This window comes from Symphalangus syndactylus, chromosome 7 (genome assembly GCF_028878055.3).
Source record: "Symphalangus syndactylus isolate Jambi chromosome 7, NHGRI_mSymSyn1-v2.1_pri, whole genome shotgun sequence".
In the NCBI taxonomy this organism is placed as follows: domain Eukaryota; kingdom Metazoa; phylum Chordata; class Mammalia; order Primates; family Hylobatidae; genus Symphalangus; species Symphalangus syndactylus.
In genome coordinates, this window is record NC_072429.2 from 13,935,455 (window position 1) to 13,949,286 (window position 13,832).

The window sequence follows — 13,832 nt, forward strand, 5'->3', positions numbered from 1 at the left end:
GGTGAAGCTGAAACAGAGCCCTCCAGGGTGCTGGATGCATGCTCTGTTTCCCTGGAACCCCTGGGCACCTGTGCACCTCTGACCCTTCCCCTCTGGGTTCTGAGTGGCCTCAGAAGGAGTGAGAGGTGAGGGGTTAAGCAGGCTGCTTGGCACTGCAGCAGAAATCTCAGGAAGTATTGGGCTGAGAGTACTTCTAAGAAAGAGGGAGGCAGAAAAGGACATACTCTTCCCGGTCTCAGTGGGCAGAGGTCAGCCTGGCTCCCGGCCCAGAGGCTTGCCCTCGAGGCGCCCCCGGCCTCCAGCCCAGCTTGGCTCAGCATACAAATGAAGTATTTGATGCCCCATGGTGGACCTCCTCCTTCCAGATTCTTCTTCAGGCCTGCCTCTCCTGGCCTTCCTGGGTAGATGCCCATGGCTGAGGCCTGGGGCGAGATGAACAGGGCTGGGAAGAAAGCCCTCAGCCCCCTCCACCATTCAGGTGCTCTGAAAGCACTGTGAGGCCTGCACTTCGGGGTCAGGGGACTTGGCTCTGCCCCTTTTGCAGGGAAGGCCCTGGTCATGTGACCAAATGGCTCTCAGCCCCAGGGTTCTTGTCTGTAAACAGGAGAAATAATAGCATTGCCTCCCTGGGATTAGGGGAGGCCTTCATTTCTCTAAGTTCCTGGCCTGGCAGGTGCTACGCTTCTGGTTGGGGAAGCAGTTGCTAGGACCCTGCTCCAACAGGCTTAGGGCTGGAGCGAGGATTTCCCGGTGCTTTCCCATGCTTCAGGTTTCCTGGGGGTCTTCCTTAGGCTGTAGAGTTACCTGGCTCCTGCCCTGTGTCTAGCCAGGAGAGCCCGAGGCAGAGTCCCAGGACAGTGAGGGAGGGGAGCCGAGCCTGAGGATGCCATGAATTTCAGGGTCCTAAAATTCAGGAGCTTGCGTGGTTTAGGACCAGCACCGAGGGACCCTGAGCCTAGCCTTGGTGTCCCTATCAGCAGCCCAAGGACCCTGAGCTGGCCCTCACAGAGTGTCACGTGGCTTTTACCCTAGATAACACAGCCCTTGGAGCATTCTCCCTACCACTGTCTGGAGTTTTCTCTGAAACACCCAGAGGCGGGGCCTGGTGGCTATGTCAGTGTGAGGTCACTAGAATGACTTGTCTCCATGACCTTGATCTAGTGATCTAGTGGAGCTCCAAGGCTAGCTGACTCAGGAACCCAGGACCACCCCCAACCCCCACCAGTGCCACCAGCCTCCAGGGCCTCCCCAGCTTTTCTGTTACCACAACCCACAGCGGGATCCAGGCTGCGGAGCTTAGGGACTTTTGAAGGGGTTTTGGAGGGCTCAGCAGCTCAGCCCTGTGGGCTTCAGCTCACAGATTCAGCCCCAACTGAGGGGTTTCCTTTCCATGGCTATTCATGGGCGTTTCCTGTCCCTTGAATAGGGAAAGAAAAAGGAAGCAAAAGAAACTGACCTGTGGGTCCTTGAACAGCTGGCAAACCGTCTCCATTATTACTGATTTTAAAAAGCATACAAGTGGCCAGGCGCGGTGGCTCACGCCCATAATCCCAGCACTTTGGGAGGCCGAGGCGGGCAGATCACCTGAGGTCGGGTGTTCGAGACCAGCCTGACCAACATGGAGAAATCCTGTCTTTACGAAACATACGAAATTAGCTGGGCATGGAGGCACATGCCTGTAATCCCAGCTACTTGGGAGGCTGAGGCAGGAGAATCGCTTGAACCCAGGAGGCGGAGGTTGCAGTGAGCCAGCGGTGTCCAGGCTGCACTACAGCCTGGACAACAAAAGTGAAACTCCGTCTCAAAAAAAAAAAAATCACACAAGCTTGGAGTAAAGAATGCCAAAGCTAGAAAATAAGCATGGAAAAGGGCAAGTCTAATAACAGGAGGGAATCCATGCTGGATACTTCAACCCTCCAGTGAACATATGCTGAGCACCTACTATTTGCCAACCACCGTGCAGATTCCTTGACTTGCTATTTTCTCTCCATAATACATGCTGGGCATGAAAGATAACCCTTTAAGTCAGTAGTTTGCAGCCCTGAGACTGTACATTGGGACGCTTGTGAAGATGTTTAAAGTCCACATGCCCAGGCCTACCCCAGGTGAGTGACATCAGAAGTTCTGGAGGTGGGACCCAGGAGGCAGGAATCATGAAAGATCTTAGGTGAGGAGCCTGGGATGGAGTATTGCTCTGGGCTTCTCTGGGCCGCTAGCGTTGGAGCCGGCCCTCCACGTGGCATGTGAGGTGTTTCACTTGCGTTAGTGTGAAGAGACCACCAAACAGGCTTTGCGTGAGCAACAAGGCTGTTTATTAAACCTGGGTGCAGGCGGGCTGAGTCTGAAAAGAGAGTCAGCGAAGGGAGATGGGGTGGGGCCGTTTTATAGGATTTGAGTAGGTAAAGGAAAATTACAGTCAAAGGGGGTTATTCTCTGCCGGGCAGGGGTGGGGGTCACAAGGTGCTCAGTGCAGGAGCTTTTGAGCCAGGATGAGCCAGGAGAAGGAATTTCACAAGGTAATGTCATCAGTTAAGGCAGGAACAGGCCATTTTCACTTCTTTTGTCATTCTTCAGTTAGTTCAGGCCATCTGGATGTATACGTGCAGGTCACAGGTGATACGATGGCTTAACTTGGGCTCAGAGGCCTGACAAGGTGAAAACTAATGTGTCCTTGCATCTGAATCTCACTGTGCTGCTTTCTGCCTGGGAAAATGGTGGGAGGGAAGTCAAGGAAATATCCCTTTATTTTAACCATAATGGCACAGTCTCTCTTTCTCCTTGGGGAGATCGTGACAGCTTGTCCTAGGAAGAGCTTACCCAGGTCATTCCTGAGTAGGTTAGCCCCGGTGTCACCTCTTCTGTTCATTTCTACAGAAAGAATTTCATCAAAACTTAGCTCATTCTGGAATTTGTTATTTTGACAATTTGGCAGTTCAGTTTACAAATGTATTATGTGTGTTTACATGTGTGTTTCTGTGTGTGTGTATGAATGTGTGTGTCTGTGTCTGTGTGTCTGTGTGTGTCTCTGTATGTCTGTATAACTGTGTGTCTCTGTGTATGTATGTGTGTGTCTCTGTATGTCTGTGTGTCTCTAGATGTCTGTGTGTCTGTCTCTGTGTGTGTTTGTGTGTATGTATGTGTGTCTCTGTGTGTCTGTGTGTGTGTCTGTGTGTGCCTCTGTGTGTCTATGTCTCTCTGTGCGTCTCTGTGTGTCTGTGTGTGTGTTTCTTTGTGTGTGTGTGCCACCTAAATGACTCATGTAGGAGATGTCACTGCTACTCCCCCATCCCCTAGGTAAGGAACAGATTTAGAGGCCAATGGTGGCACGGTAACCATGTACTCTCTGCCCTTTCCTGCCCAGCAGCCAACCTGCCTCTGGACTTCCCACTCGCTTAGCCCGGCTCCCCACGGTCCTCTAGACAAATGTCTCTATGTGTGTCTGTGTGTCTCTGTGGCTGTGACCTTGAGCAGCTGCTTGACCTCTCTGGGCCTGCAGGTATTGGGGGATAGAATAGGGCTCATGATATAAGTGGTGGGCTTGGTGCTTACTGTGTGTCACTGTGCTGGGGACTTTCTTGTGAACCCATCTCCTCCTCACCCTCCCAAATGAAGTGTGTCCTACTGTCCCGGTACCATACACGTCCATCCGTCCTTGCTCTGCCCACTGTGTCCAGGGTTCTTGCTTCACTCAGGGGAGAAGCCCCCCATCCTTTCGATGGCCTGAGAGGCCCTGCAGAGTCTGGTCCCCTACCTTTCTGCACTCTTTCCTCCTCTCTCCCCCTCACTTATGCTGTCCCCCTACACTGGCCTCCTCTCTCTCTCCTTCCTTCTCTTCATTCATTCTTCCTGTCTCTCTGTTTCTTTCATATAACATGTTTTTATCCTCCAGATGCATCAGCTTCTCCAACCAAAGTTTTCATTTACCTATATTTTTCTCTTACTTTCTATTCTCCGCCAACCCTTTTTAGGGAAACAGTAGGTTGTTTGCTCACTTCGTTCACGTTAAGTGGGCTATTTTCCCTTTTGCCCAGCATTCTCTTACATCTAGGATAAAATCACATTACGTTAAATATATTGTACTTTTGCCATGCTAAGTTTTTCTTTTTTATTATTCTCACATTAATGTAAATCTCAATCAAAGACTTCCTTGACGAAATAAAATCGGAAGTGGCATTCTCTTTCTGCTTGGCTCTGGCTTTCCAAATCACACTTACTAACTTTGCAAGCCTTTATTAAGTCCCATTTGTCCTCAGAAGTTTACACCGAAGTGGAGAGCTGACTATATACATGAATATAGACCAGTACCCATCCTACATGGGGTGGGGAGGTGTCTACAATGCTACCACGCCCAGCAAGGGCTCCATGGCAAAAGAAGTGGGTCCTATCCTTGCCTAGCACAGCCAGAAGGCCTTTTAGGTCAGGTGTTCAACATTGAATTATTGAACTTGAACCTTGAACTCTGGACCCTGTAGTTCCCTGGCCAGAGTTGAGCTGAGAACAATGTGAACAACGTGCTGAGATTGTCCAAAGTCACAGGGAAAATGGTGGAAGGTTCACTCTTGCTATTGCCAGAAAGAGGCATTTATGGATTTTCTTTTCTTCTCTTCTCTCTTCTGTCTCCTCTCCTCTCCTCTCCTCTCCTCTCCTCTCCTCTCCCCTCCCCTCCCCTCCCCTCCCCTCCCCTCCCCTCCCCTCCCCTCCCCTCCCCTCCCCTCCCCTCCCCTCCCCTCCCCTCCCCTCCCCTCCCCTTCTTCTCTTCTTTTCTGATAGGGTCTTGCTCTGTCGTCCAGGCTGGAGGACAGTGGCATAATCTTGCCTCACTGCAGCCTTGACCTGGGCTCAAGTGATCCTCTCATCTGGGCCTCCTGAGTAGCTGGGACTACAGGTGTGTGTCACCACACTCAGCTAAGTTGTGTATTTTTTGTAGAGACGGGGATTTGCCATGTGGCCCAGGCTGGTCTCAAAATCCTGGACTCAAGCGATCCTCCCACCTCAGCCTCCCAAAGTGCTGGGATTACAGGTGTGGCCACAGTGCCCAGCCTTGTATTTCTTTCTTGTTTCCAGTTTAACTTCATACTGTATATTGTGTGGGCCTTTATTCCTGAATCATGGTTAAACTCCTTAGGCTTAACTTATGGGCCTCAAAATTATTGGGCAGTTACATTGTCTATCTCCTTATTCCTTATTTTAGTAAATCAGTTATTGTGCTAGGCCATTCTTGCACTGCTATAAAGAAATATCTGAGGCTGGGCGCGGTGGCTCACACCTGTAATCCTAGCACTTTGCGAGGCCGAGGCAGGTGGATCACGAGGTCAGGAGTTTAAGACTAGCCTGGCCAAGATGGTGAAACTCTGTCTCTACTAAAAATACAAAAAATTAGCCGGGCGCAGTGGCGGGAGCCTGTAGTTCCAGCTACTCGGGAGGCTGAGGCAGGAGAATGGCGTGAACCCGGGAGGCGGAGCTTGCAGTGAGTGGAGATCGTGCCACTGCATTCCAGCCTGGGCAATAGAGCAAGACTGTCTCAAAAAAAAAAAAAAAAATACAAAAATTAGCTGGGCACAGTGGCAGAAGCCTGTAATCCCAGCTACTTGGGAGGCTGAGGCAGGGGAATCACTTGAACCTGGGTGACAGAGGTTGCAGTGAGCTGAGATCGAGCCACTGCACTCCAGCCTGGGGGACAGAGTGATACTCTGTCTCAAAAAAAAAAAAAAAATTCTGAGACTGGGAACTTTATAAGAAAAGAGGTTTAATTGGCTAATGGTTCTGCAGGCTATACAGGAGGTATGGCACCAGCATCTGTTTCTGGGGAGGTCTCAGGAAGCTTCTAATCATGGCAGAAGGCAAGGGTGAGCAGGCACATTACACAGTGAAAGCAGGAACGAGAGAGAGAGGGTGTGGGGGGTACCATATACTTTTATTTTATTTGTTTTTTTGAGATGGCATCTCACTATGTCCCCCAGGCTGGAGTGCAGTGGCACGAGCTTGGCTTGCTGCAGACTTCCCCTCTCAGGTTCCAGCTATTCTCCTGCCTCAGCCTCTTGAGTAGCTGGGATTACAGGTGCCCACAACCATGCCTGGCTAATTTTTGTATTTTTAGTAGAGACGGGATTTTGCCATATTGTCCAGGCTGGTCTCGAACTCCTGGCCTCAAGTGATCTGCCCGCCTTGGCCTTCCAAAGTGCTGGGATTACAGGTGTGACCAGATCTATCATGAACACAGCACCTAGCCATGAGGGATCTACCCCCCCAATCCAAACACCTCCCACTAGGCCCCACCTCCAACACTGGGGATTACAATTCAACATGAGATTTGGGTGAGGACAAATATCCAAACTATGTAAGTTATACACTCTAATTTGGAATTAACACAATGGATACCCCTCCACTCAACTCCATTCATACAGTCACAGATAACTAGGCCAAAAACCAGCAACAGAAGGAATACCAAAAGAGGTCACCCAAGCATTAAGAGATACTCCCCACAGTGAAGTAGAACTAGCAGCCTTTCTTGCAGCCGAAAAACTTTACGCCAAATACTGAATTGTGTGTAGACATACTAATACGAAGCATTTGTTTTCAAGTTTTTGGCACAATTTTGACCATAATTATTTTGACTATTTTTTTTTATTAATACCCAGTATTGAGATATTTACAAAAGTAAGTTGAATTTATCTTAGATTAAGCTCCATTAATATTGTAAATGTTCTCAAATAATAGCTATTAATGGGCAGAACAAATAAAATACTGGATTACCATAAAAAAAGAACCCTGAATCTTTTTTAAAAAATAGATCTATTGAGGTACAATTTAAATACTGTAAAATTCAACCTACTCAAGTATACAGTTCAATGTTTTTTTGTAACTTTACCAAATAGTGCAACCATCACTATAAATCAATTTTATAGCCAGGAGCGATTACCTGTGCCTTTAATCCCAGCTACTTGAGAGGCTGAGGTTGGAGGATTGCTTGAGCCCAGGAGTTTAAGACTAGCCTGGGCAACAAAGTAAGACCCATCTCTACAAAAAAAATTTTAAAAACTAGTCAGGCACAGTTGTTCATGCCTACAGTCCCAGCTACTCAGAAAGCTAAGGTGGGAGGATTGATTGTGCCTGGGAGGTTGAGGCTGCAGTTAGCCAGGATCATACCACCGTACTCCAGCCTGGGCAACAGAGCAAGATCCCATCTCTTAAAAAATTAATGAAAAGGCCAGGTGCGTTGGCTCACGCCTGTAATCCCAGCAATTTGGGTGGCCGAGGCGGGCGGATCACGAGGTCAGGAGTTCAATACCAGCCTGGCCAACATAGTGAAACCCTATTTCTACTAAAAATACAAAAAATTAGCTGGGCGTGGTGGTGGGCACCTGTAATCCTAGCTACTGGGGAGGCTGAGGCAGGAGAATCCCTTGAACCTGGGAGGTGGAGATCGGAGTGAGCCGAGATCCTGCCATTGTACTTCAGCCCAGGCAACAGCGTGAGACTCCATCTCAAAGAACAACAACAACAAAAATTAATTAAAAATCAATTCTAGAACATTCTCATGGTTCCCAGGAAGATTCCTCCCTGATGCCCACTTACAGATAATCATGTTCCCACCTCAGCCCCAGCCATTAATCTGTTTACTGTTTCTCTAAATTTGCCTTTCTGGACATTTCATGTAAGTGGAATCACACAATACTTAGTTCCTTGTGTCTGGTTTCTTACACCTTCCCACCTTTGAGGTTCATCCATATGGCAGCATGTGTCAGCAGTTTGCTCCTTTCTGTTGTTGAATAGTGTTCCAGTGCATGGATAGAGCACATTTTGCCTATTCATTCATCAGTGGATGGATATTTAGGTTGTTTCCAGTGTTTGGCTATTATGGATTATGCTGTATGAACAGTGACTCACAAGTCTTTGTATAGTACCTGTTTTCATTTCTCTTGGGTAGATACCTAGGGAGTGGAATTGCTGGGTCATATGGTAATTGTATGTTTAACTTTTTGAGGAATCTCCAAACTGTTTTCCAAAGAGGCTGCGCCACTTTATATTCCCACCTGCAATGTATGGGGGTTCTTGTCTTAGTTTGTTTTCTGCTGCCATAACAGAATACCATAGACTGGGTTATTTATAAAGTTCCCACTACTTAATACTGCAAATGGCAATTAAATTTCAACATAGGTTTTAGAGGGGACATTGAAACCATAGCAGTTCTGTTTCTCCACATCCTAGCCAACTTCTGTTCTTATCTGTCTTTGATTAGTCATTCTAGTGTGTGTGAAGTAGTACCTCATGGTGATTTTAATCTGTATTTCCCTAATGACTAATGGCGCTGAGCATCTGTGCATATGTTTATTAGCTATTGGTATATCTCCTTTGGAGAAATAGCTGTTCATATATCTTGCTTCTTTTCTCTTTCTTTTTTAATCCTAACTGCTAGACCACCAGGGATTTTGCTCCTTTGTTGTTGCTGTTGTTATTAAGTTGTAGAAGTTCTTTGCAAATACTGGATACAAGTCCATTATCAGATTTGGTTTTGCAAATATTTTCTCCTAGTCTGCTGCTTCTCTTTTCTTTTTCTTAGTGGTGGCTTTCTTCAGCTTTATTGAGGTATAATTGACAAATAAAATTATATAAATGTAAGGTGTACTCGATCCTAACCCTAACCTTAACCCTTATTCATCCTCAGTAACTGAAAGTTTGTACCCTTTGACCAGCATCTCCCCATTTCCCCTACCTCCCAGTGCTTTGCAACCACCATTCTATTCTTTGATTTTGTGAGTTCGACTTTTAAGATTCCACATGTAAGTGAGATCCCGTTCTGTGTCTGGCTTATTTCACTCAGCATAATGCCCTCTGGGCTCAACAGCATTGCACGTGAACACCGTTATGCCCATCACATAGACTCAACAATTGTTAATGTTTTGCCACGATTAATTGATTTATTTGTGTGCATATTTTTCTTCCCCAAACCATTTGAGACCAAGTTGCCAACATCATGACCCTTCTCTGCTAAATACTTCAGCATGCCTCTCTTAAGAACAAGATATTCTTCTAGGCACCCACCAAAGTTAACAATTCCATATCACCTAATATCCAGTCCATAGTCAGGGTTCCCTTGTCCCAGAGGGTGCTGTCAAGTTTTTGGATTTTGGCTAATCTGATGATGGATGAGAAACAGTCTCTTAAGTAATTTTCTGGTCTCTTATTATGATTAACAATGGGAATCTTGGCCAGGTGTGGTGGCTCACGCCTGTAATCCCAGCACTTTGGGAGATCACCTGAGGTCAGGAGTTCAAGACCAGCATGGCCAACATGGTGAAACCCTGTCTCTACTAAAATTACAAAATTAGCCAGGTGTGGTGGCGGGTGCCCATAGTCCCAGCTACTGGGGAGGCTGAGACAGGAGAATAGCTTGAACGCGGGAGACAGAGGTTGCAGTTAGCTGAGATCATGCCATTGCACTCCAGCCTGGGTGACAGAGCGAGACTCTGTCTCAAAAACGAAAAAAAAAAAAAAAAAGAATGGGCATTTAACGCGTTCAGAAGGACTGTAGTTCTTTTTCTGTACACTATCTGCTCACAGTTTTTGTCTATTTTAAAATCATATTTTTGGCTTTTTCATCCTTTGTTTTTAAGAATTCCTTTAAGACTGGTGGAATTGGCCTTCATCTGTAAATTACAAAATTTTTTTCCCATTTGCCTTTTTTTTATTTTTTATTTTTATTTATTTATTTTTTTTGAGGCGGAGTCTCGCCCTGTTGCCCAGGTTGGAGTGCAGTGGTGTGAGCTCAGCTCACTGCAAGCTCCACCTCCTGGGTTCACACCATTCTCCTGCCTCAGCCTCCTGACTAGCTGGGACTACAGGCGCCCACCCCCACACCCGGCTAATTTTTTTTTTTTTTTTTGTATTTTTAGTAGAGATGGGGTTTCACCGTGTTAGCCAGGATGGTCTTGATCTCCTGATCTCGTGATCCGCCTGCCTCGGCCTCCCAAAGTGCTGGGATTACAGGCATGAGCCACCATGCCCAGCCCCATTTGCCTTTTTTTAAATAAAATTCAGTTTTGCTTATGGAGCTTTAGGCATAAAAAGCTTTCTAAAAATTTGGCTTTAATTTTTATATAGTTGAATTTATCAAAATTTTCTTTCATTGTTTGTGGCTTATGAGTCCTAAATAGATAAAAAATTTTCTTTCTCCTGGGTTATAAATACATTTCCCTCTGTTTTCTTTTAAAAGTTGTAAACTGGCCGGCGTGGTGGCTCACACCTGTAATCCCAGCACTTTGGGAGGCCAAGGCGGATGGATCACTTGAGGTCAGGAGTTTGAGACCAGCCTGATCAACAATGGTGAAACCCCATTTCTACTAAAAATAGAAAAATTAGCCAGGCATGGTGGCGGGTGCCTGTAGTCTCAGCCACTCAGGAGGCTGAGGCAGGAGACTTTTGAACCCGGGAGGCGGAGGCTACAATGAGCAGAGATTGCTCCACAGCACTCCAGCCTGGGTGACAGAGTGAGACTCTGTCTCAAAAAAAAAAAAAAGAGTTGTAAACTTTCCTTGGCTGGTTCAAAGGTAGTGAGTTATCTCAATGAATTGTTGACTGTCAGTTACTGATCAAACTCCTTGTTCTACCCTTTCCCCTCTTCTCACTACTGTAGTTGACTAGTCTTAAAAAATGAAAAAATAAAAATAAAAAAGAAGTTGTAAGGTTTCATTCTTTAAAATCTGGATCTCTGGACCATTTGGTGTTTATTCTGATATTTGGTGTGAGGTATGGATCCACTTTTATCTTTTTCCCAAATGGAATGCCATGGTTGCAGCACTGCTTATTAAGAAGTCTTATGCCCCAGTGATCTGAGACGCCACCTTGGCCATGCACCAAATCTTCATGTGTACTTGGATACATTTCTGGACTTTCTATTGTGTTCCATTGGTCTGTCTGGCTATTCGTTTCCAGGTACACCATTTTTATTACAGAGCCTTTAAAACACTAAAAAAAAAATATTTAGAGGCCGGGCACAGTGGCTGACGCCTGTAATCCCAGTAATTTGGGAGGCTGAGGAGGCCGGATCATGAGGTCAGGAGTTCAAGACCAGCCTGGCCAAGATGATGAAACCCCGTCTCTACTAAAAACTACAAAAATTAGCTGGGCGCAGTGGCAGGCACCTATAATCCCAGCTACTTGGGAGGCTGAGGAAGGAGAATTGCTTGAACATGGGCGGCAGTGGTTGCAGTGAGATGAAATCGCACCACGGCACTCCAGCCTGGGCAACAGAGTGAGACTCTGTCTCAAAAAAAACAAAAACAAAAACAAAATTTAGAGACACGATCTCACTCCGTCCCTCAGGCTGGAGTGCAGTGGTGTCATCATGGCTCACTGCAGCCTCAGATTCCTTGGCTTAAGCAAACCTTCCACCTCAACTTCTGGAACAGCTGAGATTATGGGTGCACACCACCAGACTTAGCTAACTTTTAATTTTTTATTTTTGTAGAGATGGAGTCTCGCTATACTGCTCAGGCTGGTCTGAAACTGCTGGGCTCAAGCAATCCTCCCATCACAGCCTCTCAAAGTGCTGGGGTTACAGGCATGAGCCACTGTACCCTGCCAATTACAGAAGCTTTATGGTATGTTTTAATGTCTGGTAGGGCTTACCTCCACCCCACTGCCCTTTTTTAAAAAAAACAATTCTGGCTATTTTTGCTTGTTTATTATTTCATATCAACTCCAGAATCAACTTGTTTAACTCCAGAAAAAAACACCTACCTTCAATATTTTTGTGACGATCATGTTAAACGGACATATTTACCTGGGCCAGTTGGACCTGTTTGTGGTATTGAGTCACCCTATCCAAGAACAAGAGGTGTTTTTTTCTCATGTTTAGAACTCACACCTTCACTGCACACAGGAGGCTCTCTTTGGGGGCACAGGCCCTCCGACGGGTTGAAGTGTGCCCCCAAAAAACGTATGTTCAAATCCTAATCCCCAGCACCCTGATCTCAGATTTCCAGCCTCCAGAACGATGAGATGACACATTTTTATTTAAGCCGCTCAGTCAGTGGCGCTTTGTGACGGAAGACCTAGCAAACTAATTCAGGCCCCCGGAGGATCTCCTAGGCAAGAATTGAGCAGCCCAGCTACAGCTTGAGGATATCCAGAAACACTTGTGTGCTCTCCTGTCCCTGATCCCAGGCAGGCTCACACAGGCCTGTTTCTTGCCTGCCATGAAGCTAGGTGAGTGGATCAATGAATGCATCGCAGTGCTGGAGGTGTGACTTCACTCTCAATGGGTGGCCAAACCCACTGAGGTCAAGGCCAGTGAATGAATCATTTGTCCAATGCAGCTCAGTGAGTCAGGCAGGGCCAGGCAGAAAGCCTGAGTTTGGGGCATATTTCCTTTTCTCTTTCCTTTGGAATCTAGAAGCAGCCCCCTATAAATTATTATTCCAAGAAACAAACAGTGAAATTGTGCAGCACGCCACCTTCATACTATGCCTGCTATGTGCTGTGGAGAGATAAGAACAAAAATCTTAGAAAGTGGAGAGTCAGAGCCCTTACTGTGTGTCTTTGGACAAGTTAGTTCACGTCTCTGGTCCTCAGTTCCCCCATTTCTTCACATGGAGATAGTAAGGGTACCCATTTCACAGGGTTACTGTCATGATCATACCAGGAAATGAATATAAAGGGCCTAGCAAAGTACTGTGTCTTAGTAGAGATCGGCAACTACTAATAAGAACTGCCCCCACATTACTTACAAAGGCAAAATTTGGATGAACGATTTCTGCATCTTCAGCTATGATTCTGAACATAGTGCCAATAATTTTTCCTCCTCCTTTTCCCAGAGATGAGTTTGGAACAGACAAACTGTGATCTCATTTGCTTCCACCAACATTAGTTACTGTTAGGTTCTGATTATGAAAATGAAATTGTCTCAATTCATATTCTGTTTAAAAAAGAAAAAAAAAGAGTCAACAGAAAGCTGTCACCTCTCACCGCAGCATCAGTTCCCCCAGTGGCGGGGTGTGGCTTGGGGCCATTGCTGGCAGGCTGCGTCCTTGGTTCAGGGATGAAGCTTGTGTGAGTCATGGAGGCCCTGCTGTTCCCGGTCCCTTTCCTGGGCTCTTGGGTTCGTCTTCATTTATTTGTCCAACAAGCCTTGCTTTGAGATCTGTACTGGGGACCAAGAGAGACAAGAAACCATGCCCTTGCTTCCAAGCTAGTGGGAGAGATAGAAATGATCATTGATAAGCCGGTCGCAGTGGCTCACGCCTGTAATCCCAGCACTTTGGGAGGCCAAGGCAGGTAGATCATGAGGTCAGGAGTTCAAGACCAGCCTGACCAACATGGTGAAACCCTGTCTCTACTAAAAATACAAAAATTAGCCAGGCGTGGTGGCAGGTGCCTGTAATCCCAGCTACTCAGGAGGCTAAGGTAGCAGAATCGCTTGAACCCTGGAGGCGGAGGTTGCAGTGAGCTGAGATCACACCACTGTAGTCCAGCCTGGGCGATAGAGCGAGATTCCAACTGAAAAAAAAAAAAAAAAAAGAAAAGAAAATGAATCACAAAGTGGTCTTTAGGGGTTATTACTATTCTTATTTTATGGGGAGGTGAGGCTTCCAGGGAGAAAGTGGTAGGTAACCGAGGCCCACCTCTCAAAGGCATTTCCTCCAGGTATTTCTATCCTACATCAGCCTTTACATCTCCAAGCAGACGTCCCCTCCTCTGGGCATCTTTCCTGGGCTACACAGTTTCTATCCTGGCACTTAACAAGTCTGTCCCACCACTAGAACGGCTGTTAACTGAATGACTGTAGCACTTTGATTCTTTTCCATCTTAAACCTTTTGTACTTTACTGCATC